The sequence below is a fragment of the Pinus tabuliformis genome, chromosome J (assembly GCF_031772625.1).
Source record: "Pinus tabuliformis cultivar Carrire ecotype Pingquan chromosome J, CPIR1, whole genome shotgun sequence".
NCBI lineage: Eukaryota > Viridiplantae > Streptophyta > Pinopsida > Pinales > Pinaceae > Pinus > Pinus tabuliformis.
Window position 1 is genome coordinate 640,802,116 of NC_142295.1, and position 24,011 is coordinate 640,826,126.

A 24,011-nucleotide genomic window follows, 5' to 3' on the forward strand; every position below is an offset into this window, starting at 1 on the left:
GTGGGTCCACAGCGACCAGCAGCTCTCCGGCCTTACGAGAGGAGGCAACCAGTTGCACCCGCGCCAGCCCCACAGGATGAATCAGCAGAGGTTTTGGCCGAGTTGGAGGGTCATCTCGAGCGCTTGACAGGAGATATTCCTGAGACCACTATAGACGACATTCCTCGTCGACTTCAGCGCTATGTGATTGGAGTCCCGGGACCTTTTAGGAGGTTCCTTTGTAAGGTGGCCCGTGCAGTGGTTTCTTATAGAGATCATCACCAGTGATAGGATGATCGCCTATTGTGGGCACATATGACATTTTTGTTTTTGTACTTATCATTTTTGCCAATCATAAGGTGTTTTTCAACTTATGATCGAGGACGATGTATTTTTTGACACACTCCTATATATATATATATATAGATATATATATATATATATATATATATATATATATATATCACTATTACCAGTTTATCTTGTAAATCGTGCTATGGAATGGTTTTAAATTTACATGTATGATTCTTGCAAATGTCTATTTAACATTCGAGAAGAAATTGCATCTGCTAATGTATTTAAAGACCTTGGAATATTCTGATATTCAATATAATCAAATTCACGTTCCAAGAGACGCACTCTCAAAAATAATCTTAATAACACTGGATTTCTAATGGCACACACTCTATTAAGCTGTAATACAACGAGTTCATAATCTAACCTCACTATCAAACTCCAAATCCCAAATGAAATAGATTCAAATAATAACTCAATGACTGCACTATACTCGGCAATGTTGTTCGTTGTTTGACCGAGGCGTACCCCATGCATAGATACTAACTCGTCAGAGGGTGAATAGATAACCCAAGCTGCGGAAGAGATGTTCCGTGTATTACGACAAGCACCATCAGCGAAACCAATGTATGTTTGGAGAGGCGTCGACATCTGCGATAGGAAGAGTAAAACCAAGATAAGCAGGAATAATGACGAAAAAAAACTCTCTAAGCTAAGCACACTGTTTAAACTAAAACACACCAGCTAAAAAGAGAAAACTATCCTAACTAAATCTCCATACCCATTCTTTTAAGCATAATACCTCTTCAAGTAAAGGCCATTTTTGGGTTTACCCAAAGAGTCCCCATCAAAGTCTACCAATTCATAAGCCCCTTTGGCTAGCTTTCGCTTTACAACATAGGGACCATGCCACATAGGAACGAATTTTCCAGCGCCTAATTTATCATTAGCTTGATCATAAACTAAGACTAGATCTCCTTCCGAAAAATTTCGAGGGGTCACATTTCGATCCTACTGAGCTTTCATGCATTTTGCATGAGTCTCGATCACCAATGCAGCATTACGTCAATTCTCATCTAATTGAGCCAAGTATAACAAATGCTTTTCCTCTTCGAAAGTGGCTGGAAGTAACTCGATGGCCATTTGCAGTGACGGGATTTCGCATTCAATGGGTAACACGGATTCCAAACCATAGACTAGTTGGAAAGGAGTGAACCCTGTTGATGTTTTTACTGAAGTTCAGTACGCCCAAAGTGCTGAAAATAGCATGTTACGCCAATTCGACCGATGAATCCCAATGATTCGTCGGATCATGATAACTAAAATTTTTTTGATGGACTCAACCAGACCATTCGCTTGTGGAAAATAAGGGGTTGAACTATCGCGACGTAAACCAAGCTGGCCTGTAAGTTCGGTCATCATAACGTTTCAAAAATGACGTCCATGATCAGTGATTATCGCTTGTGGGACACCAAACCTAGCAATTATATGATTGAACACGAAAATTGCAGCTGTCTTGCCGTCTGCCTCGAATATAGGCATCGCCTCGACCCACTTAGTAAAATAATCTACCGCAAGGATGATATACACATGCCCCCCGGTCGAGTGAGGGTTACATGTAATAAAATCGATACCCCATTTGGAAAAAGGACCAACGACAATTATAGGGTGGAGAGGAGCAGGTGGAGCGCGCATCTTACGATAAAAAATCTGGCAGTTGTGGCATTTTCAGATCGCCGTAATACAGTCTTTAAATAAAGATGGCCAGAAGTAGCCAGCACGCAATATCTTTTGGGCTGTGGCAAACCCAGACATATGACCTCCACACGCTCCAGAGTGACAGTCATTTAGAACCCTTTCATCTTCCTTGTGAGTTAAGAAACGTCGAAAAATAGAATCCGCCCGACGGCGATAAAGAGTATCTCCAATAATCCTGAATTGTTGGGACTGGAGTCGAATTTTTCGACGTTCTGACCTTGAAATTTCTGGCCGAAAGGATTGGATCTAGAGATAAACGATGATATCCCCATACCACGGATCTAAAGTATTGATTAGAAACAAGGATTCGTCCACAATGGGCTCCTCCGCCACAGTTTCCGTGTCAGCACACAGGAAGTCACATGTTAACTCCGCAAAAACTAAAGATTTCTTAGACTTGGATTTCTCAAACTCTTGCAGGATAACGATCCATTTAGAGTACTTGCCCCCTAGCAATTGCTTGGTTAAAATGTAGATCATAGGGTTGCAATCCAAAATTACTGTAGTTTTACGTAGTAAAATGTAGTGACGAAAATGTTGGACAACTTGAACGGCTGCCAATGCCAATTTCTCCACATGTGAGTATTTTAGCTCAGTTGGATTTAAAGTTCGACTAAGGTAATATATCACATGTTCAGTTCCTGATTCATCTTCCTGAACTAAGACCATTCCAATGGTGGAATGAGAAGCAGTGAGATACAAGTAATCCTGGTTGTAGTTGGGAGGATGCAACAACGGTGCATGGGTCAATGCGTGTTTGAGTGCATCAAAAGATTTTTGAGCTATCTCATCCCAATAGAAAGGAGTATTCTGTTTCAACAACCAGGTAAAACCCTTTGTAACCTCAGCATAGTTAGGAATGAATCGTCGTAAAAAGTTTACTTTCCCCTGCAAACTTTGGAGTTGGCGAAGACTCGAAGGAGGAGGCAATTTGATGATAGCTTCGACCTTTGAGGGATCAACGCGAATGCCGGCTTTCGAAACTACAAACCCCAGCAATCGACCCGTTTCTATACGGAAGACACATTTGTGTGGGTTCAACCGAATATGATAATGCCTACACCTCATAAAGATTGCTCGTAAATGGACGAGGTGATCAGCTCGATGTAATGAATGAGCAGGCAAGTCATCGAGATAGGGTTGCACAATGTGCTTGATGTCATGAAACGCATAAGACATCACCCTTTGAAAAGTTGCTTTGGCATTCTTAAGCCCAAAAGGTAATTTGCAATAAGAAAATGTCCCCCATGGATAAATGAACGTCGTTTTTGGTTGATCGGCACGTAGAATGTTGATTTGATTGTATCTGGAAAAACCGTCCATAAAGGAGAATATTTCACTGCCGGCACAATCATCAATGATTTGATCGATATAGGGAGTTGGGTAATTGTCCTTTGGACAGGCTCGATTAATGTCCCTATAATCGATGCATATTCTTATTGTTCCCTATTTTTTGTTAACCGGAACAATATTCGATACCCAATCCGTTAACGGGATCAGATAAATGAAACCTGCTTTCAACAGTTTTTCAACTTCTGCTTTAATTGTAACATCTTTTCATGGGTGAATCTGACGCAAACGTTGCCAGACGGGTTTAGCGTCCGGGTAAGTCTTGATTTCATGAACAACAATTGCGGGATCAATTCCTGGCATTTCCTCATAGGACCAGGCAAACACGTCATGGAATTCTTGAAATATGGCCTTATATAATTGAATTTCATCATCTGTACACGAGGCACCTATATGAATGTTCTCAACGATTCCGGGCTTAACCGAAATGTCAATAGGGATAGTTCGAGAGATGCTTCCCAAATTTAACTCTGAATCAGAATGTTTCATTGGATTCTGAGGTTCCTTCACATATTTAGTTGTAAAAATTAATGAGAAATCATTTTCAAAACGATCATCCTCAGGTAAAAACGAAGATCTGTGATGGAGATCTTCCCATGGTAAATCATCTACACATAGGATTTCATGAATTTGCTCATCAGAGTGAACAAGTTCAGAAAACGTGGTTAAATCCGAGGTTGATGTGAAAAGTGATTCCTCACAGACCACATTCATTAAGTCATTTTTGGTTGAACACGGGTTGGAAAAAGACTGCACAACTTCATAGGCAATTTCATATGGACTCAAGGGCATGGAATTACCAAATGAGTCTATCTCAGATTCAGAAGGGATGATCCAAGGATCATCATAAATAATAGTGTCTGATGTAATCATAAATGGTTGCAAATGAAGATGATACGTTGATTGGAGGAAAAGGAAAAGTTCCCAGTAAACCGACATCTTTAACTAATCCTACTCCAACATCCTTATATGGGATAGTTGTTTTACCAACATGCTAAATACTCTCCGAAGAGGCTGGGTCGGATGAAAAGTAAGCCAACTGGTCTATTGTAATGATCTTTCCATTGTGTGGAAACTTTATTACTCGAAAGACCGATGAAACGACCGCTGTCATAGCGTAAGACCAACTTCGACCCAAGAGAAGGTTGTAATCTAGAGGGGCATCAACCACCTCCACATCTAGACTAATGGTTTTTCCTTCAACCCCTATAGGCAAATCCTATAGAATGCCAAAAGGATGAAACCCACGGCCATCAAAGGCCTTTAGAATTGTCGGGGATTGATTTAGCGAAGGAGAACCAAGCGATCTCCAACACTGTATCGACATAATACACGTTGAGGCTCCCTCATCAATTACAGTCCGATGAATAGGTCTGTTTTTGACTATCACTGGAATCTGGAAAGCCATTTGATAAGGCAAACACGGTGTACTATTTTCTAGATCGAAAATTATTAGGTTCGGGTCTTGAACATCAACAGCTCCTATAGCTGACAAAAGTAATTTACATTGTGCTGGGCATGAATGCAGCACTTCCAAAGCTGACATTGCTGAGGGTGAAATAGACAAATCCTCAACAATGTTATAATTCTGAGCCGCTCTCGCATGTGGATTGAAAGCTGACTTTCGAAGTATACCCTTGGCGAGCGGTTTGATTACTAAGTCTAGATTAGGTTTCTCGATCTGTAGTGGATTGGAACCGGGAGCTGAGGTTGATGGATTAGAATGAGAAGATTCTGCTTCTTTACCGTCAACAGGACTCTTACTACCATAATCTTGTGATCGAGTCGCAATCCTAACATGGGACATCATCAGTATGGGTTCTTCATTGGCACTCGAGGATGAGCCTATCATCTTACTGTCTTGAGCCGGAAAAGGATCCTTCAAAAGAGCAGGAGTTTGGGAACCTTTGACAATCTTCACAACCTCTGCACGATGAGGGAAGTCTCTTGTAAAATGTTCATCATCACAAATGACACAAGGATAACAAGGTTTGTGCTTTTCATCATTGGATTCTGCCTTTTCAGGTTTCTCCTTTGAACTTTTGTCCGTTTTGTTCTTCTTCTTTCCTTTCTTCTTCCCAACGGATTTTGATTTGGTTGTAGATGACTCTACAACGTGAATATCGGTGGAAATCTCTGCAGAAGAATCTCCTGTTGGGGAATAAGGCAAGGTTATAATGGGAGAAGAATTCTTGGAAGACTTCTTCTTACTTTTAGTGTTAACCGTGCCAATCATACCATCAGCAGCATGAGATCCTGAAGGAGCTACAGCGATTTGATTTTGCTTGGGAAGATCGGGGATTTTTTCGTGTAACGTACCCGACTGAGTGTAGACCAAGTCAAGGTACTGTGCTTGAGCAATGACTTGCTCCTCAGTAACAACTCCGGCTTTAGCAACATCTTTAGTGATCTTTGGCAACAAAGATTATACAAACCACTCAACCAAGATTTGATCCGGAATAAATACCTTCACTAAACGACATCGACATCTCCACTCATGAATATGATCTGAAATGTAAGTGGATGTCGATTGTTTTAGCGAAGTTAACAATTCCGTGCCATTGTCATATCGGACTGGCAACTGAAAATGAGTTAAAAACAAGGTAGCTAACTGACTAAAATTATAAAAAGTGCCTCGTGGTAACTCAATGTACCACTTGGCCGCGAGACCAATTAGAGTGCGCTGGAAAAGTCTAAGACGGATTGAATCATCTGTAATGGAGTTAGACGCACACCAGAGGTGGTAAGTCATCACATGGTTCGACGGGTCCTCTCCTGATTTACCTTCGAACTTGGGAATGTCCCTGGGCAACTTATTCGGCATTGACGGCCAAAACGGAAGATAATTAATGGGATCGTTCGTTAGGCACGACAAGTCAAGTAAGTCCAAAGTTGTGATAAACGGTAACTGCCGATTAGGGTCTCTAAAACTCTGGGTCATGAGACCAGCCCCAGAAGGAGGATATCCAGGATAACTAGGAATAGGAATTGCGTTCGGGATATTGTATCCTCTCGGAAAACCAGGATTAACCGGACCGTACTAGGGTTGTTGAGGTTGTTGATAAGTGTACCCAGGATACGGTTCATACTGATAGACTGGCTGCTGCACAACAGGACCGAATTGGTACTATCCCTGGTACGGTTGATAGGTGAATTGTGGTTGACTTGTGACAACCGTACTTAAACCAGGTTGTCCTATAGGCATCTGAACCGAAGTTTGAATCGTAGATCCAGATGGTGGTAAATATGTCTGAGGAGTAGATACAGGACCAGTAGAAACTGGAGCTGTCGATACTCCAGAAGTAGGTGGGGTAGATTGAACAGATGTTATGGCAGTTGTAGCAGTCGTTTGAGGCAGAGTACGAGGTGTATTGGGCCCAGGCTGAGAAACTACCGAAGGTACAAAATTTTGAATGTTACACTGGACTGGTTGCTGGGGTGAACCAGAAACTAAGGGTTGTCTAGTTTGAGATGACAACTGTACACTTGGCTCCAACACCTGTTGGGTTTGCGATGGATCCCACACTATATTCATTCCAGGGTATTGACCCATAACTGGTTGAGAATACTGAGGACCATAACCAGGTTGAGGGTAGGATTGATAATTGAAAGGTATATTTCCCGTTCCTTGAACAAACATTTGACCTTGGGGTGGTTGGAAACCTTGGTTCGAGTATTGACCTTGGGGTTGATACCCTTGAGGCACATACTGATACTGGGGTTGACCTTGAGGTATAAATTGATACTGGGGTTGACCTTGGAGTACATATTGAGTCTGGGGTTGACCTTGAGGAACGTACTGTCCCATAGGTATGTACTGTCCTTGAGGTTGCCCCCCAGATGCAAATTGTGTACCTTGAGGTTGCCCCCCAGGCGCAAATTGTGCACCTTGAGGTTGCCCCCCAGGCGATAACTGGCCACCTTGAGGTTGAGGATTGGGAATAGAACCTGACATCATAAGAATGTCTTCTACGCTCAACGGCTTAGTACCATTGCTTCCAGTTAATAAGCCTTGCTCAATGGGTTGAGGAGATGCTCCCGAAAAAGTACCAGAAAGTGACTGATACCCGGAGGGAACAGAAGGACCGCCATATAAAAAAGATTCGGGCGATTGAGTAAACATGGATGACTGTCTTGCCATATTGATGGGAGTATAAAGACCTCTAGGCGTTGGGTGATAAGGAGCACGAGGTGGTGAAAAACTTAACCCTGAGTTTTCCAGAAAATTAGTCAAAGAAAGATACCAGGAACTACTCCTAGGTGGACTGTAAAAAATTGATTCACGCTCTCTTAGTTCAATAACCAGTTGATTTTCAGGGATAGGGATGCCTTCTTCTTCTTCTTCTGGAGCAAGTTATTCAATAGCAATAAGTCCAGAAGGAAGATCTTGGGTGATTACTCTTTCTACCCTAGGTGAACCAGGACCACTAGAAGTTGGAGAAATAAACCCCAATGTCGGAGTAGCAGCAAATTCACTTTCAGGCTCGGATATTTCGGGTTCTTCACCTATATCACTAGTAGATGAAAAGCTACCAGCGATTTTGGATACAGACACTGACTGTGGATTATATTCTGCTACTGGCATTTGAAAATCAGGATGTACTATCAAAGAAGATTCTCCTTCTTCAGGTGACCCAACTCTACTGTCTCTAGGAGTTACGAGGACTTTTAAGCCTTCAAGTTGGCTTGGTACTTCCTCAGGAGGTTGGCCCCGAAGTCTACGGGACTTCCTCAATAACTCAGCCACGTTTACAAATTCAGGAGACTGGCCCCGAAGTCTACGGGACTTTCTTGGTAATTCAGCCACAGCTGAAAAATTTTAACTACTTCACACGCAAACAAAGTAAAATCTCAATGAAAAGCACCTAAAGTCTCTAAAGAACCAAACAAATTTGAATCACACGCCTAAAGAATCTAGGAGATCAAACACACACAAACAGTAACTTTCCGGACTGAAAACACTAGTTGGTGATGAAATCCAACGTCGCAGAGTTCAATACAGAAATGGCGGTTGGAACAGTTACCCCGGCAACCTGCTTAATGAATAGACTGGCACAATTTCCTCCACTTAACCATCTCGAGTGAAGTGAACCCCCCAGAAAATCCAAGTGAGTCTAGCCGACGTCTGCTCCAGGTATAGCGGGATCTTCCCACCACTGTCACCTTAGGAAGAGTCCTAAAGAATATGGCCACTAAGGTTACCAACTGAGACAAATACACCTGGGGGAACAGTCTGCGATCCGATATGCACGCAAGGGCAGAGTAGCAAGCTCAATCCCCTTGAAGGCTCCTTGACATAATCCAAGGTTTACCAACAAGTGACCCCAGGCTCCTCGACAATGGTTAATCCGAGGTTTACCGTTTTTAATACGTGAATATCTGGCGCCGTTCCCAATGAGGAAGGATTGATTCCCACACTAGTTCGGACACGATCTCATGCTTCTCCTTTAAGAGGAGCTTTCCCAGAGCATAGATGAAACAATTGGATTTCTTCCCTACCACAAGATACAACTACTTGTTTGTTTTTACTCTCTTGGAGAGTTAATTACTCTCCTACTCCAAGAAACTAGGCTAAGCTAAGTTGGTGTATCAGAGCCCTAGAAATAAAAATGTTACTAGGTGAATTTTACTTTAAGCATTAATTTTATTGGTTTTTGTTTAAGTCCAAAGGTGTGGAGATGAAACTCGTGGTATGAAGACTCGACTCAAAATCACTAAAAATGCACCTAAGATGATCTAAACAATCTTTTTCTCTTCGATGAACTTCTAAACTAAGAAAGAGTTTGAGAATGCAAATACTTTGTAAACACAAATCTTTCTCAATTAAACAAATTAAAAGAAGAGCTTTTCCTTTCCAAAGCACTCAAAACGAGACAACTAGTTATTTCACAAAAAATTTCCCTTTTTCGTTTCAAAGTACTCAATCACTACAAAAAACAAACTTTTTGTTTTCAAAAGAGATTTTTATATTTAAAATAAAAAACACTCAAAACTAATGAAAATGACTAACTTTGAGATCTACAAATTATAAAAACCTATTTGAAGTCAAAGCCTACTAAAATTCTTTTTAAGGATGTTTTACTTAGCTAGATGTAAGCTAAGGACCAATTTATGTAGAATCACAAATAAGTCAAGAACAACCAATTTTGTTTCCTTTTTGAAAATGAAAATCGAAACTCTCAAACACAAGCTTTTCGAAGTTTTGTAAAGAGAAAACGCAAAGCAGATTCCTCAAACAAGGGGATATTTCATAAAATGGTCAGACTCATAAGAAATCTGGTAGACACTAAGCTGATCTGAGGTCCCTACAGCTTCTAAGTTCAGAGCCACTACACAACCAAAATGAAAACAAACCCAACAAGCAAAACTCCTAGGAATTTCACCTAAAACCCTAACACTAACGAAATCAATGCAAGGAATGCTTCTGACAAGTTATATGCATGTCTGGGTAGTGGACAACAATTTCTAAAGACAAATTAAGCTGACTAATAGAGGAAATCTTAGGGTTTTCAAAATTTTGACAGGGTTCGCAGGCCCACAGTTGGCACAGGTGCAGTCCCGCTCTGTGCTAAAAGCCAAGCTGCAGGTAGGTATGCACTGTGTCAAACGGCTAGGGTGCGGTCCTCTCCCAAAGCTATGAAAAACAAAAAATAACCCTGGATATACAAACTCTACCCACTTTTACAAATAACAAGCCAAAAACAGAAACAAAAATAGAGTTTCTCAGGTCGAAGTAAAAACAAGGAAAACAATCAAGTCCCCAGTGGAGTCGCCATTTTGTCACATGGAATAGGTCGATCTTGCGGACAAGATAGACCTTCCTAGAATCTAAAGAAGACCTAATGAAAAGAAAACCAACCAGACACTATCTTTCTCTAAATATGCTTTGATAAACAAATAGGAAACAAGTGTTTTTAGGGCCTACCTTAGGTCCAACGCAAGCTTGTGGATGCCCTCGCTCCTTTGATCCAAGTGAGCTCCTTTTCGCGAATCTGTAAACAGAAACAAGGCAAACAAATTAAATAGCACCTGAAAAGACAATTGCATAAAACATATTTAACATGAAAGTCAAGGAGTCCATGAAACAAATAACATAAGATACTTGTTGAGAAAAATGAGTTTGACTGTATTAATTCAAAAGAAGAAGAAATTTACAACCTTTGCCTTGACGTTGTACAAGCTCCTCCCAGGGTCTAGCAAGAAGTCTCCTCTACTTTGACAAGTTTCACTCACTCCCCAATGAAGCCAAAAAGATGTGTGATCTCTCCTCTTAAGCTCAACTAGGAAGTCTTGGTTTCACCAGCATTTACCCTCAAAAATGTTCAGCTTATAACCTCCCTAGCAACCAGCCCAATGCCTGTATTTATAGTGCAATGAAGGGAGGTTACTAGGTCCTCCTTCAAAGGGATAAATCCCTCCTTCAAAGGGATAGTTCCTCTCATCAAGGGATTAGCTCCTTCTCTTTTGGGATGCATGAACCACCTCAGAGCAAACAATCCATGTCAAAATTCCTTCTAGAAACCTCTAGAATTAACCCAAAGTGAGTTTTTAAAGATAAAACTTGCGCCTTTTGACTTTCACAGGGGTACACACCTACACCGTTAGGGACAGAGCGGGCAGGTCCGCAGTTTTTGTACACAGAAGGTGCGGGACCGCAGGTGACCATGAGAGAAAGTGCGGAACCAGAGTTACATTGATTTTTAATGTCTTTCTCTCATTTCCAAAGCTTAATTTGAAGAGCTGAGGTCTGAGACTTGCTTAGGAGGACAGTACAAGTGATGATAGACCCATACTGACTGCAAATAATCATGGTGACGATATTTTTGTGTAACACTTCCCTTCCTTTATCCTCATCCCTCTCTTTCTCCACATCATCTCCCCCCACTGCAAAAATCTTAAAAATGTATTGGACCAGGTCAAACAACTGCAAGAAAAATAAAATGGCAGATGCACCTCAAAAAGTGGATTTCTATCCTATTGGTCAGCAACAATTAAAGAATCATGGAACAAGTTCAACATTTGTTGCTCACATGTGGAATAGGCATTATCCTCCTTGCATGAAATGGTGGAGAAGAATATCACAAACACCTCCAGTTCCAATATCTGTAGAAACACTCCCAACCAGAAGGAAGAGACAGTTATCAACCAAGAAAAAAAAGGATAGTTTTCTCATCTCAACAGGAATAAATGAGTGCTCTTCTTAGATAAATTGGTTGTCTTACCTTGTTGGTTCTAGATATCAATAAACATATAATGAAATGTAAATGCATCTATCTTCTACAACAATTTATTAGAGTTTATGCAGGCAGTGTAATAGGATATATAGGATATAGTTAAGCTTATGTATCAGTAGGAACTATAAGTCTAGAGGATCTAGCTTTGGAATCCTCTTCTTATCAGCAAGAAGTATTGTATCAAGGCATTCAACCATCCTTTTTTGAATGAATATAGATAATTGATCCTGTTAAAAAAAACACACACAAACTTCCAATTAGTCAGTCAACATCTCTAGAACCAATTTTTTCCTCCCTTCCATAGAAAATTCTAGAAACCTTATCCACTAACTTTCATCTTGCAACATCGCCATTGCCCCGTCCTCCTCCCCTTTCCAATCATCTCTTCATGACCAAAACTTATACTAGTTAGCACTGATATGAAATAAATATCATACCTTCTACCAACACTTATTAATGCAAGAAAATAACAACAACCTTTAAGAAAGGACCATAAATTAGATGATCTCACTTCCTCCTTGTAACTCCTAAAAGAATTTCCACTGTGAGAAAAATAGTTAAGTTCTAGTAGTATGGAATTATAAATAATAAAAGGAAAAATAACAACTTTTAGACTTTATGCATACCTCTCCTCACTAAAATTTTCAATCCTCCCTTCCTTTCCTTTTGTTTAGTTTTATACCTCCCTTAAGTAGATGGAGGGAAGAACTATCTCTTAACTAATTTGTGTATTATAATAAATGTAAATTGGGAGAAGGCAATGAGTGATAATTTTTTAATTATTATAATTTTACAAATTACGTCGAGTCCTTGCATAAATTATTTCTATTAACCTTGTAACTCCATAATAAAGCATATGACATTATAAAAAATACCACCATCATAATAATTGCATGTGTGAAGTGAGCCAACATCCAAAAATATATATAAAGAAGAATGAAGTATCATCTTGTGTCTCTAGGAGAAGGATGGGAGATGGGGGCTCTGCGGTGCACAACTTCATAGACCACACTACTGCATGGTTTAAGTTTTGGTTAGGTATATTTTTTGCAGCTTGTGGTCCGGGTGGTAATCCATCAAAGGGATTATTTTTGTTGAAATTTACCAAGTTGTTTGCAAGGTGTATTTTGGTTTAACCTAATGTGGGGAATTTATGTATTTTGAAGGTGGTGGAGGCATTTTTGCTTGCAGTCAGTGGTCACCATAAAACATATTTTTGGGTTACCAAAGTCTTATCTCAAGGAGGGGGATGCCGTGGATTATTTGGAAGAACCCTTTGAGGATTATCCTATTTGTACAGATCTTGCACATCAGCACCTAGATGTTCACCTGAATACAACAATTGGCTCCCTGAGATCAATTTTTTTTTCATTGCTCCCTAATTTAACTGAAGTTTCCCATTTTTTCCCTAATTTTGGTCCTGAAGTGGGGGTATTGAAATATGGGTCATTCTGGTTTCTGGTGACTTCAGTAAAGGATGGGAAATCTTGACCTATGTCTTTTGGTGGAGACATTAATGTGGCATGCATTTCCTTGGAGGCTTTGAGTTTTGTGGAAGGATGCTTAAATTAGTAAGACAATGTTAGGGTTTTTTTGATAGAAGGGATTGCGACATTAGGGTTTAGGGGGATTTTGGAGGCTACCCATGCCATGGGGTGGGGAGTGTCACCACTTTTTCCCCTAATTCTTGTCCCATAGTTCCAGATGGAGGTCATGTATCTACATTTACATTGGAGTTACTGCATTGTGGGGAGACAATTTCATCTAGGTTTTCCTCTCAAGGCCAAGATGTAGAGGAGATTGGGGTTTTGAATGACCCTCTAAAATCCTTTCCATATGAATCGCTTGGTGGAGGGAGTACAAAAGGTGATTTAAAAAGGAAGGGTAAAAGTTATAGAAGCACAAAAGTGAGAGAGAAGGATAAGCCACTGGTTCTGGGGGATGGACTCAAATTTGGTGATATTATGCAAACAATGGAGAGGGTTTTGGTGGGAAGAGCTCGAGGGATAATTTATTCATCATATCGCTTAAGAAAATGGGCATAGGAGACATGGGGTCATGTTTTATAGTCGTTAACAGAAATATGCACTCTTTCTTGAGGATGGTTTGCCCTCAAATTTAACAACATAGAGGAGACTTGCTGGGTGCTCGCCAACCATTGGAATATAAAACAAGATCCAAATCATCTTAAGAGATGGTCACCTCTCTTCGACCTAGAAAGGGAACAATTGTGGGTTGGTCCAATTTGGATTAGACTCGTGGGATTGCCTTTGCATGTATGGATAGAAGACATATTTCATTGGATAAGGGATGGTTTGGGGAAATATATAGACTATAATAGATCATATCTTGAGACTGGAAAAATGTCCTACACTTGAGTTTTAGTTTTCTTGGATACTAGAGAGGGTCTGGTAGAAAATTTGATTTTTAATTATAAAGGATATACTCACAATTAGAAGTTGGATTATGAGGGAGTTTCATTTCGTTGCTAAAAGTGTCATGAAGTGGGACACATTTTCAGAGATTTTTGATTGGTAAAAAATCAAATTAGGGGGCGAAACAATGGTGGAGATGTGGGTCAAATGGTCATGGCTATAGGCAGGGTGTGGAGGTTGACGACCAAAAACAAAGGCAAAGGTCTCCCCTGAAAAATGTTGGTTTGGCCAATTTTCCTTGTGATATGTGATCATACCATACAGACAGAATGGGTTCTTCAGATTGTTAGCAAGGTCCAAGGATCTCTACACCGATGTCAGCTACTTATTCCCTTCCTACCATATTTCCTTGTCACAATATCTTTATTTCTTCTTTGAATTTGCCTGGGTCTACATGCTCATTGATTCTAGGGAGGGAAGCTACAAATTTGGCATTAGGGGTTATAAATTTTCTAATTGATCTAGTCTTTGTATGCTGCCTAACCCTTGCCCATCTCTATCTATCTCATAAGATTCTTCTTCAGTCACCTGTGGGAAATATAGGTATAATATCCACTCCATATCTAGACCTCTCAATCAGGGTCCCCCACAACATGATATTGGTGGGGGATTGGATCATATGTCGCTGTCCAAAATTCCAAAATTCCCCTATGGTCATCAATCTCATATATCTAAATATATTCTCCAGATTAGTCAAGACAATGTGGTTGGTCACTAGCTTTCCTTGATGAGGTCCTTAGAGCTAGACATGCCCCAACCTTTTTTTCCAAATGAAATGTATATCTTTCAATTGTAGAGGTTTTACTAGTTCCTCCAAAAAACTAGTTATCAGTCATGTGATTACGTTAGACGAGATTGATGTTGTGAGATATCTTATTGCATCAGATGGGATTGATTTTACTTTCTTGTAGGAGACTTTAGGTTCCAATTTGGATATTATTAAAACTCTAAATGGGATGTTTGATGGTTGGGATTACTTTGCTATAGATGCTTGTGGGAGATGTGGGGGCTTAGCATTGGGAGTCCATAGTAGATATGTAAAGATTCTTAATGTATAGGGTAGCGAGGGTGTGATAGAAGCACAAATTTTCTCAAAGGAGCTTGGTATTGAGATTAGGATGGTGAATTTTTATGGTCCATGTATGGATAGGGTGGGATTCTTGAATAGACCAATGGCTCGATCGTTTATGCAGGTGAATAATATGATTGTTGGTGGTGAATTAAAATTCTCACTAGAGAGACTTTGAGGTATAAAATGGGCCTCCTAAGAAATATTATAAAATAATAGTGGAAATAATAAAGAAAAATTAGATTACATCATCTAAGTTTAGAGGGGAAAAAAGAAAAAAATATTGTTTTTTTCAACTCGTATTTTCAACTTATCTCGTTATGGTTTTACTCAAATTTCAAGAGGGAGCACTTGCTAGATGCAGAATTTAATTCCTCATCCAAGGAGTAAACATGTTGCATACTTTTGATGGACCCTGCTATACAAAAAATGAGAAATACATGAAAAAGTGTGATCACAATCACATTTTTCATGTATTTCTCATTTTTCATGCAGTAGGGTCCATCAAAAGTATTGAACGTGGGTACTCCTTGGATGAGGAATTAAATTCTGCATCAATGAGTGATCTCGCTTGAAATTTAGGGAGATAAGTTGAAAATATGAGTTAAAAAAAAAGTATTTTTTTTTATTTTTTAATTTTTTAATCTTTTTACTTTTTTACTCCAAAAATGATGAGTCATCCCCCATGGTTGACATCATCATATTAATCCTATTGGTTCTTATAAAGTTGATTTTGGTTGTACATTTTTGTTTTGAGGCCCATTTTAGACCTCAAAATTTCTCTAATGCCATGGGCATGGCAGAAATATGGGAGGTTCATGCACAACCTAATTTCCTTACTATTTTTTTTTTTTTTCATTTACTCGATGCAAACATGTTAGTTGACATAGATCTGGAAAAATGTATGCTAACTCGGAGGATCATCGGGTAAGTGATTAGATGATAGCTCGGACATTAGATCATTTTTTTATCTATGACACATTACTAGAAAATATTCCTCTCTTCAGGAAGTGGGTTGGAAATGGGGGTGCATCTGATCATTTTTCCATATATCTGGAACTAGTTGGACATTCTAGGAAACCAAAGGATCCATTCAAATTTAATGCGTCATGGATGAAGGAAGAAGAATTCGAAATGATCGTTTGGGACACATGGAGGAATGTATCTAAAGATGAAAAGGGGTCTACTGCCAGGTATTTTGAAGAAAATTTAAAATCTCTAAAATAGAAGACAATTGCATGGGTGAAGGTTAAAAAGAAATGTGACAAGGAGAAGCTAAGAGTTATTGTGGAAGAATTAGAGAAATTGGAGCAGCCTAGTGGGGGGGATATGATATTAATGAATCCAAAATGAGAATTATTCATCTGGAATCAGAGAAGATGAAGTTTCTTAAGGATAAATAGGAATCATGGAGACTGAGAAGTCGAGTAATTTGGTTACAAGCAAGGGATGACAACACAAAGTTCTTTCAACAATATGTAAAGGGAAGAAGAGCCAGATCAATACAATTTTTTATTTGGAAGATGATCATGGTGATAGGGAATCAAACTTGAAATATCTGGCAAGAATGGGGGTTGGGCATTTTTGCACACTCTTTGAGACCCCTCGAGAGGTTTCCCTTCTAGAGATTATTCAGATTTCTTAGTTATTTCCTAGTTTTGCATTGGTTTACAAAGGACAAGAGGCCATATGGGTGGCTAGTCGAATGTTTCCTGGAATTTTGTGAGATGATTGGTAATGATTTGCTTAAGTTAATAGAAGAATGTAGAACAAAAGGAAGGATGTATGAAGCTTTCAACTCTACGTTCATTGCCCTCATTTCAAAAGCTGGTAATCCACATTCATTTAATGATTATTGGCCCATATATTTATGTAATTGTATTTACAAGATCATTGCAAAAATTATTGCAAATAGACTGAAGCTGATCTTATCCAGAAATGTCTAGAAAGAACAATTTGCATTTTTAGAGGGTTGTCAGATCCACATATCCATTGGAGTTGCGTAGGAAGAGATGCATAGCCTAAAGACTAGGAAATTGAAGGGAATGATTCTCAAGATCAATTTGTCAAAATATTATGATAAATATAGTTTTCTATATATCATAATGTTGCTTACTCATCTAGGATTTCATATTAGCTTCATAAACTAGATCATGTGTTGTATTACATCAAATTCGTTTGTAATTCTGATATATGGATCAACATTAGAGTTATTCCATGCTGAGAGAGGGTTGCAGCAGGGGTTCCCTCTATCTCCATTACTATTTCTACTTATTATTGAAGGCCTTAGTATATTGATAGAGGATGCAAAGAGAAGGGGGAATTTGAAAGGCATGCCTCTTGTAGGGAATATTCATCTGACTCACTTACTTTTTTTAGATGATGTGTTAATTTTTCTTGATGACTCTTGACGTGAATCTGTAACATTATATCATATTATAAATTATTTAGGAAAGCTACAAGTATGGAAACAATTTAACAAAAGTCCAAAATTTATGCTACAGGATGCACCAGGGATGAGTTGTCATATGCGCTTGGATTGTTTCCTTTCTGTCATGCAGACCTTGAAGATGGCATCAAGTAACTGGGCTTTCACCTTAAATAAAATGACTATAGGAAGACTGACTGGATGTGGATGATTGCTAAAATTGAAAAGAGACTTTCTAGAGCCATCAATGGTTATCTCAGGCGGGAAGGTTAATTCTTATTAAATATGTTCTGAAGGCAATATCTATTTTTCTAATGGCTCTAGCTTGGATACCTAAAGGAATTTTACATATCATACAAAAATGATGTTGTGAATATTTATGGAATGGTTCCAAAGAAGGTTGGATTTTTTGCATGGATTAGATGGGACTATATAGCCCTTCCTAAGAAATGGGAGGGATTGGGCATCAAAGATTTATATTGTTTCTCAAGAGCTCTTGTAGTAAAGGTTGGATGGAGGTTAATCACATCTAGGAGTATTTTCTCGGAGGTGGTCATCAGAAAGTATATTCATCCTTTATCTGTTGTAGAATGGGTCAAATTGCAAAAAAAAAACGCAAAACAAATATCTCATCAATCTGGAAAGAAGTTTTGGCTTCTTTCAATATTATTGAATCTTGCTTGGCATGGATAATAGGCATAGGTGAGAAAGTTCTGGTTGGGATTGATCCTTGGTTAGGATGTGGCAACAGGTATATCCTCCCTCTTGAATTTGTGAATTTTTTAAATGAACAGGGCATAAAAACAATTAATCAGATATCATATCCAGGTAACTCATCCATTTGTGGTCAGGGATGCTTATCTGCACGAGATTTAAATATACCAATACATTGGCATCAAGATTGGTAGGATTATACAAATTCCCTGCCTAATGCACATGTTAGGATTATGGATCAGGAAGACGAACTTGTATGGATTCACTCAAAATGGGGAATTTACAATCCAAAGGAAGTTTATTTGGTTGAATATGCACACAAAAAGCCTGAAGAGATGAGATGGTGGTGGAATATCATTTAAAAATTTAAGATTCCTCCAAAGGAAAAACTATTACTATGGTGAATCCTCTCAAACAAAATTCCTACTACAGATAACCTCAAAAAAAGAGCTTTCTAGGGACCAACATGGTGTGCATTATGAAACTATGCAAAGGAAGCAATTGGCTAACTATTTCTACTTTGCCATGTTGCTAATATGATATGGAACATGATTTATCAAGTATTAAACACCCGATATCTATGGCATGGGGTGTCATGAAATGAAGCATGGAAGGGTTGGTGTCATAAGGTAAATACAAAAAAACTATGGAATATTCCGATCCTTATATGTTGGGCCATCTGGATTGGTAGAATAATAATAATAAGTAAATAAAATAAAATAAAATAAAATAAAATAAAATTGATAATCAGATTTCCATGCCTGAAACATTGGGAATATAGATCATTGCCATTTATGGGCTTATACCTGAGGAGGATCGATCTAGTCCCAATCACATTATTTCCATAGAAGTTATTGATTATTCAAAGCCCTGGGCATACTTCGATGGTTTAGCAAGGCAAGGTAGAAGTGGGGGAGGTGTTGTGATTTGCTTGAGTAATGAACATTTATATAAGATGAGTTTTGTTTTTGGTCCTAGAACAAATAATTTTGCATAATTATACAACTTGAATCTTATTCTTCTCTTTTCCCTCGAAAAAGGGTGTCGACAGCTACAAGTATTCTGTGACTCAAAAATAGTCATTAACTGGTTTAATTAGAAAGCTCATTGTCACACACATACACACACTTTGACATCTTCTAGATGATACATTAATGATTAAATCACAATTTGATCATATATCTTGTTTACATATATACAGGGAAAGGAACACAATTTTTGATCAATTATCCAAAGAAGGTTCACAGCATAATCCAGACACATGGATAATTATCGAGCACAATGGAGCTGAACATTATCAGTATTACCATCACCCATTCATAGATCTTTTCTACAGGAATGAAGATAGGGTTTAATAGAGAGATCCTAGCATTTGTGGATATTTTTCGTTCACTCATATGATACTACCAAACTTTTATCATGTTTATTTTTGTATATGTTTTATTTTTCTTGGATGTATGATGATGTATATATAGAAGACCTACTTAGTTATTTTGGATATCTATCATAGTATCTGGATACATAGTTTTGGATATGCTTTAAAACATCTGCTACACGTAATTTTCAATATATCAATAATGAAAATTATGATTTTTCCTTGGGGAAAAAAATCATCTCGTGTCTCTCATCATCATCAAAAATATGTACCATAATCAAAATAAAGTTTTATCCCACAAATATACCAATGTCGAATTTTGAAATAGCTACAAGTAAAATGAAGTAAAAACCATGATAACACAAAAAAAACCAAAATAACTTAGGGTCTTTTCTTGGACTAGCCAAGGATGAGGGTCTATTTTCCTCCTTTTTACTTCCTCCTTATCTCTCCAAATCCATGTCAGTGAAACATATTTCCCTCCTCCCTCCTCATTCAACTATAGAAAGGCTAGAGTGAGTATGAGCCAAGTTGGCTTCATAAGGAGAATGTACAGGTGTAACGGGCACATGAAGTTTTCCCAATACCAACTGTGTAAGGGAATCAGGGGGTTGGTGAGTGTGAAATGAATTATCATGATATAAGGAAGATGGTACCCGAGGGGGGATAATCACAGGATGATTAGAGTGATGAGAAATGGTGGTCCACTGAGAAAATTTGGATGCAAAACTGATTGGGTTGGCTTCCCAACCATCATTTTGTGTTAGCTACTGCTAGGGCACTTGAGGTTCTAGAAATTCCATTATACTTGGGTGAGGTAGAGGTATGTTCTAAGGTTGATGTGGAGTAGGAAAGAAATTCCATTGTACTTGGATGAAGTAGAGATATGTTCTAAGATTCATGTGGAGTAGGAGGAGGGGGAGGAAGGCATCCGAGGTAAAAGTGCCTAATTTGAATTAACTAGTTATATTCCTTAGAATATGCATAAAATGAATATAAAATCCAATCATATTATTTTTGTTCTCCCTTGATGAAATGTTAGCCCTTTTTTTTGTCCTCTTCTATTTCATCATGAACCTCTACTAAATAAGCTTATGTTGTAATGTAATTAGAAGATATCATGCAACCATTAACATCTTGAACATAAGTGTATGATTAACTAGATAAAGGACTACCTGAAGTCATATCTCACATGAGTGCGAAATTGTTTTTCATAGATACACAAAGAGAAAAACATAATTATATGATGTGTGGAGGGAGTCGTTTATACATGAATGCAAGACACGTATGATGAAATTCATATGTTCTAGTACAAGCAATCAATATTGAAACTTATGCCCATTGGAAATCAAAGCAAGACCAATGTGAATGTGAGGAAAAAAAGCAACAAATAAATATCATAGAGAAATATGAGAAACACATGAAATATTTTCAGCTGAACAAGGTCTAATAATATTCTGAGGCCCCCCATTTTATTTATTTATAAGGTTGTTTATGAATGTCAGCGGGAGGAAGAATTTATGTATGAGACTAGGTAAATATAATGATGAAACATATACTCTCCATAGGCTATGAGATGAGATGAGTCTTTTCTTGCTCAAGTTGATCCCAAAACTTTCCATAAAATTTACAAATTTCCCATTATATTGTTTTTTGAGTGTGATTATATAAAGAATTCAAAGTACAAAACATTTTATTAGTGTAGGAGACATAAAATGGTAAGTATGGGGTGAAAATGTGACTGATTGGTATAGGAGGTTCAACAATGGTATGGGCTAGGGGTCGTGCAAAACAAAGCGGCAGGACTTCCAAATCGTGGACCAACCTGTATCTTTCAAACAATGTGCATGGACCATGATTATACATTCAAAATTTGTAAGACAAGATATGATTGAGCCTTGGTATCCTTAGTGTGAGACAAAGGGCAAGAGATACTTACAAATAAATTTTAATAATATTGAAATATGATATGAGAAAACAAGAGGCTATTCATGGTTGACAGGTTGATATGACTGAGGCTACTTATGCAGTGCGCGTAACTCTGATATGAGACCACAAAAGATTTCTCGAAATTTCACATAGTGATTTGAATTTGAAACTACTTGTAAATGGTTTGCAAGGTATTCAATTCAGATATATACATGTTTAAAAGATGTCCATGTCTTGCAGAAAGAAAACAAATGAAATTTTCAACTGTTCATGACCCATTTAAGTATAGCAGATTTATTTCCTTTTACTGTTTAACACACTAAAACAAATTTTTTCTGCAAAATAAATCAACCACAGATGCAAAAGAAGTTGATAAAGCAGTTCACCCCTCCTGGGCTACGTCTGCTGGGTCCAAGGCTCCCAAATGGGCCTGTCCTTGTTTTAATTAAATGCTCAAATTGAATATACAGCTGAATAGAAGCATCTACAGGTGGAATAGATGGTAAAAACAGATTCAGAACACTTGAATCCTTCAGGATTGACTACTGGTTCACCTCCAATGGATACCTGCAACCCTATACAGTTCTCCCAATACTGGGCCCTGGTGGCTCCTAGAACTTCCACGGCTCCAAAACCTCTGCAAATGACCTCAGATGGCTGTAAGACCTGTGCCAATGGCTTCAGAAGGTCGAAAATACCCAAAAAAAAAAAAAAAAAAAAAAAATCGTCCAAAACCGCCTTTCCTAGCCAAAGTTATGGCCCATTAAAGATTCCCTCCAGTTTAGCCTAAAAAAACTCCAGCTAACTGTAGTTGGGGCCAGTTAGGAATTTGGCGCTCCGCCATTTTTCCCGCCATCTTAACCACACGTTAATTGGTTGTTAAAATTGCATGTGACCGAGCGGGCTTGGCGGTTATGCTGCATTGAATAGCATGCCGAGCCTTTTGAATTAACGGTTGTGAACTGATTGTTTGTCCCCACATTCAACGGACATATGACCACGTTGAAACATGTACGTGAATGTATGCATTTACCTACTGGCGGTTATGGGGCTTAAGCCCTAGTCATGGGCGTAGGGTCATATGGACGGGGTTGGCCCTTAGGGTCTAGCCCCTTTAGGGACCCGCCATATCCTTTTTAAACCTTTTGTATACATTGTTCCGCCTATTTAACATGACTCACCCATATGGCGCAGTGGTAAGACGTAGGACTTGTGCCCAGCAGGTCACGAGTTCAAACCACGGGCCCGAGCCAAAATTTTAAACAATGCACATACCCTTGCTGACGTCACCTTGGGCCATGTGGCGCCCTCCGGGCCTACCACGTGGCAGTTTCTGTTTCACTGCCCAAAAGGAATATTCCCTGGAATATTCTAAGGAATATCCTGTGGAATATTCTTTTTTTAATTTTTTTTGAAAAATTCAAAATTACAATGTTATTGAGAAATTCTTCTTTCTGTCATAACTTTATCATACGGCAACCGTTTTTGGAATATTTCATGGCACCGGAATCAGGAGGACGAGAACTTTCCATTCGTTCAACTTTGAACCAGTTCTGAGCACTTTTATTTTTGAGCATTTTTACGACACTTAGGACATGAGCACCTGATCACACCTCCCCATTGGGAAGCTTTTGGACCCCAAGAGCCTTCAAATACCTGTTAAAGAGGTGAGGGTACAGCTCCCTCACTCTGTCCACCTCCATCCACTTTGCCTTGTTCGGTTTGCTGCCTTTGAAACCAACCCGCACATAATCTACATTGTCCCTCCTTGAAGTGCGTTCCTTCTGTCAAGGATTGTATCTTCTTTCAACTCATCTAAGAATTCTGGCAAGAAATCTTCTATAGATGGTAGATGAACAACACTTTCATGATCAACAATCAGAGGAGGTTCATACAAACGTAAGTTCTCCACATTGACAACAGAATACATTTGCATGTAGGAAGGCAAATCTAATTGAAAAGCATTATTTCCAACCTTCTTGAGGATTTTGAATGGACCATAACGAATAGGTTTCAGCTTTTTACCTTCTCCTTGCATCCTTTCCTTACTAATTTACAACCATACCTCATCCCCTTCTTGAAACTTGTGATCGACTCTATGCTTGTCGTGTCTTTCCTTGTACTTGCCTTGACTCTTCTCAAGCTGTTCTTGAATTTGCTGAATTCTTTCAATGAATGAACGAGCTTTGTCAATATCACTATGTCCCTCAATGGAAACATCTTTCTCAAGAATGAAATCAAGAGGTGATTTTGGCAAGTAACCAAAACAAGCTTCAAACGGTGAGGTGTTTGTGGAAGAGTGCTTGGCATGATTGTAAGCATGCTGTATGTAGTGAAAATGTTCATCCCAAAGCTTGGGATGCTTGTTGCAATATCCTCTCAAGAGGTGCACAATGGTTCTGTTCACAACTTCAGTTTGTCCATCTGTTTGTGGATGGAAAGCAAT